This window comes from Schistocerca gregaria, chromosome 7, assembly GCF_023897955.1.
Source record: "Schistocerca gregaria isolate iqSchGreg1 chromosome 7, iqSchGreg1.2, whole genome shotgun sequence".
NCBI classification, from domain to species: Eukaryota; Metazoa; Arthropoda; class Insecta; order Orthoptera; family Acrididae; genus Schistocerca; species Schistocerca gregaria.
The window spans coordinates 525222130-525227317 of NC_064926.1; positions in this window are offsets into that span (position 1 = coordinate 525222130).

Genomic DNA, 5188 nt, shown 5'->3' on the forward strand with positions numbered 1-5188 from the left:
ATTCAGCGTTCATGAGAGGTGGTGGTGTAACGTCGGAAATGCATATCTCCTATTTCCATCTATTGTACTATAAATATTTTCCTTATTTTGTAACCTGAAGATATGACAAAATGGCTCTGACCACTATGGGACTTAACATCTGTGGTCATCAGTCCCCTAGAACTTAAAACTACGTAAACCTAACTAACCCAAGGACATCACATACAACCATGCCCGAGGCAGGATTCGAACCTGGGACCGTAGCAGTCGCGCGGTTCCGGAGTGAGCGCCTTGAACCACTAGACCAGACCACCGCGGCCGGCAAAAGATATGACTTTTCTGTGTCTTTATATATTGCAATTGTTTTACAATATATATATATATATATATATATATATATATATATATATATATATATATATATATATATATATATATGTCGTGTGGAGAACCAAATTGTTTAGGATCTTGGGTAGTGTTAACTCGTGGAGCGCGGGCAGAGCAGAGTCTGGCTGGAGTAGGGCAGTGGAGGAGGTGTGTTGAGTGATGCTCTCGCTATTTGCCGCAATTTTGGGGTTTGGCGGCATGTAATTGCGCCCGACTTGCTATGGTAGTTCCTGGCGCGGTGTCGCCGACGGGAAACATTAGCTGGCACACATCAAGAGCCCGTTTCGCCTGGTGACCGTGTCGAGAAGAAGGCGCGCCAACATCCAGCTTCTGCAACAGCGACGGCCGACAACAAGTGACTGGCGCCACCTCCTCGATCGACTACTTGAAACCTTCAATCAATCAACAAGGAAGACTGGAAGCACGTAAAGCTTTAGAAATGTATTACAGAACTCAGCTTTTCAAACTGTTCCATTTGCATCACTACAATACAGCAACTCAGCATGAACCTTTGTTGCTCATTGTCGCAACTGCATAAGCAAGCAGGGTCCCTTCCTTTTCCGAAACGAACCCGAGTGTCGCTGAAATTCAAACGTCAGCGTTAAAGTAATATCATTCCATTTCACTGCTTTAATTTCAAAGTTCAGTTAAAGTATTCATAGCTGGCTACAATTACCAAACAGACTATATTTAGATTACACAAGCACAAATTAAGAATGCGAGTTTTGTTACCATATTTTAGCCTAACTGTGACTGCAGCTCAGCTTGGTGTACTAAATGTTACTATTGTTAATTGTTCAAAATCATTTAATTCAAGTTCAGAGTTAAATCTCTTATTTCTAAATTGCGTAGATTCAAGTTGCTTTTGAGATGATTGTTGAGGTATCCCAAGACTAATCTTATTTTATTTTATTTCGTAGTGCTTCAGAAACAAAGTTCACTTTTAATTTCTGCCACTAAATTAACTTACAATTCTCTGGTCTTATTAAATCTGTGCTAAATGAAACGGATTGTAGAGAAATTTATTACTTCTGACAAAAATTCAGTTTTCACACAACACTTGTTAACATTCAGTTGTCACGCTTTTAGTGCTAATTATATGTGCCTTAACCTCTCTTTTTCAGTTATTATAGTAGTTGTCAATAGGACTGGCGACCGTAATTTTCCCCAAATCTCAAATATTTAATTAATGCCAGTTAATTGTTAATGTAATTTGCGTTTTTGCATTTTTCCTCTCACTTAGATGTAACCCTTCCTCCCTCTTACCGACAGATTAACTTCGGTGACGATTGCTTTTTCCCTAATTTCCGTTAGGTACACGCAGTTTAATTTTTCACTGTAGTTAATGTCGATAATTGAGGGGGAGGTTACAGTGTGATATCGAAGTCAAATGTGGCAGACTAATGTATAGCTAAGGGTCATTCGATGAATAGCATGAGAAGATTTCAAGATCCACCTCTTTCTTTTGGGATTCTGTTTTTAAGGAAGCCATAGAAATTAGATGAACTTGTAACTTAGTAAATAAAGATAATTATTTTAATTGGGATAAGGCATGGAAACCGAGTCTTGGAGTGATTAAAGTGGTGAGAAGTATTCAAGGTGTTATCGCCCTTGAATATTAATCGATAAGCGAATCGAATATTTCAACCCTTTCACCATGTCTCTGTTGGTCCATCACAGCCAGGGGACATCGGCTGGTACGTACTTTTCAGTGTCAATAAACTTTACAAGAAGCCGTACACTTTCATATATTTTATTTTATTCTGAAAGCAACCAGTTATGGTAATTCATTTTTCCACCTTCAGGCCCCAATATGCTTTTTTCAAATCAACGGAATTATCATACAGAGCCATAAAACTGCATATCGTGAATTCCATTCATTGTACAGATGCTTCGTACGAAGACGTGAGTTACTGATACGTCTGTGAAACGATTGGAATTCACAATATTTATGGCGCTATACGATAAGTTCGTTGAATTGAAGAAAGCATATGAAACCTGAAGATGCCAAAATGAATTGTCCAAACTAGTTGCTTTCAGAATAAAATAAAATATCTTTAAGTGTACGGCTGTTGGTGAAGTATATTGACATTGAAAAACTTTCACCATAGGTGGCGCTTGTGTAGGTGTACCTTTTTGTCGCCAATCAGCATCTGTGACCCGCAAGAGCAGTACCGTTGCAGTGGAGCATATAAGGCTGAACTTGGCACCTTATCGTCAGTTCATGGAAATCCAGACTGGAGGCCACGTTGATCTCCCAACAACCTGATGATATCCCTCATCCAGATCCTTCCTGGAGCAAACCCTGTCAGACGCTATATCCACCCACATCCCTACCAAGACCATGTGTTATCACCGTCCCACCCTCGCTCAAAAAGCCTTACTCCTCCTTCTAGAATCTCGTCACATGTACAGCTGTACTGCTCCTTCCTACAAGATCACGACTTGCATAGACTCACACTCCAACAGAAATACGTAGCCATATCAAGAACTTATTTAAAAAAAAGACATGATCCAGGCTCAACATTACACTCCACAACAACTCGTCCAAGCAACGCAGTGAATCTCATCGCCTCGTAAGCAATAACATCATATCTTGCTAACCGCTCTTCCACACCAATAATCCCATGCCTGAAAACCTGAGCAAAGCTGACCACTTTGAATCCTATCTCTCTTACATCTTCTGCATCCCTGATGCTCCTCATTTTTATACTTCCTGTTCTGTGACATCTACAAACATACTGACACTGCAGCTCTGCACCTGACTCCCAGGGTCCAGTGCTTGGACATCATATTACACACAGAATTAAATACATCACTCACACTATGGGACATACAACTTGTATTTCATAGAAAACGGAACACATCCCCTGGTCACGACTCCATCACCTATCAACACCTAAAAGAATGACCATTCTCATCATCCTTGCGACCCTTTATAGCACCAATCTCTCCACAGATTCTTAGCTTTCGACACCTCCAAAATTCTAGCTTTTTTCAAACTGCGCCTCACCTTAATCTTCAGTAAGATTCTTGAATACACCCTCTCCAGACGCATTCATCAACACCTGTACCACCACCACCTTTCTCAAACTAACCTATGTGGCATCTGTCCCATTTTCCCCACTGATGACCTGCTCTTGCACCTCGCCTATCTTCCATCCCACCAACTCCTATAAATCAGCTATTTTTGTGTCTTTGATCTAGAGAAAGCCAATGACCATGTGCAGCATTCCGGCCTCCTTCTCTAACGCCTTACATGTGAACTTTCTAGTAGCTATGCCCACCTTACTGCATCCTTCCTATACAATCACCCATCCTTTGTCACTAGTAACAATACATATTCCTGTATCTTCCATTCCACTAGAGGAGTGCTCCAAGGCTCGATCCTCTCTTCTCTCTCCTGATATCCCCAATCCACCCTCACCAAACCAACTCCTGATGCTGATTAAACCACTTTCCTTGCCCTCTGCCCTACACTGAAGAAATCCCAAACATCCCTGCAAACCCATCACAGTTAGTTTACCACCTGGTTTAACCACTGGCTTCTCGAGACCAACCCCTCTAAAACCCAGGTGAACCTCCAGCATCATGTATCTCCATGACTTCTACCTTCCGTTTACGGCTTTCCTATCCAGTTGACTAACACACTAGAATATCTAACCCTCGACTGTCAACTAAAACGGAAACCTCATCAACTAACCATGCAACAGAAAACTGACAACGGAGTAAAACTACTAACAAGCAAAATTTGGCGATTACACCCCTCCACAATTCACGACACCAACAAAATCCTGACTCGATATATCTTCTCTTTTGCAAGTGTACCATGGATATCTGCCCCACCAATGTTCTATAAGTCCCTGTAGATCCTTTCTGCATCTGTTTATCTTCCACCACATGGATCCTCTATCATCTTATCAAATTCTCACCATCCCTCCTCACCCACATTGAACACCTCCACATCTCCTACACCGTCCACAAACTACATTCCTATAACCAACTGTCTCGCCTCTGATTACCACCTCTTGTATACTGACTTCACAAACACATCCTCCCATCCCTTCACTTACACGCACACACACCATATACTATCTCAACAGAACTTCAACTGGCTCCCTCTCAGAGACAATAAAATATGCCTTAACAATTACCCCTCCTACCAAGCATAACCCTTCCCCACCTATCCCACTCTGCATAAGGGCTCCTTCCTCCTCTACACCCAAAGCTATCCCTTTCTTCTTGTATCACTACCCTTCCCACGCACCATTAATACTCCTCATCCTCTGGCCTTCCCACCGTCTGTATTCGCACTATCTACTTGACCTCCTACCTATCATCTCCATAATTTCCTAACCTAACAGACCCTCATCTCTTTACCCGCTCCCCTACAGCCTCTGTGTAACATATTCCCTCCTCCCAGAATACTCTTCATGTGTTGTGTGAAACTTCATTGCAACTGTGTTTTTAAACTGTTCACATTTTTCGTTTAATTAGCTGTCTGAGATATTTTTATTTTTGTGTCATTTTTGTTCTCTTTCTATAAAAACTACTAGCTAAAAGACGGAGTATTGTGTCACTGAGGGCCCAATCCCCGCTCTAATGGGGAGTGGGGGATAAAATAACAATAAGTAAAAACAACTTGTCATCAACCTTGTACTCCACTGAGGATGAATGGAAGACACGCGGCTGATATATCAGTTGAACAACTAGTATTTGTCTGGTTGCATGCCCGAACTTGATGAATTATTCCTTACGCCACGAGAAATTAAAAGTGAACAGCAGTAGGTTTCTTCACCAAATTGTCCATTTTAGGAACTGA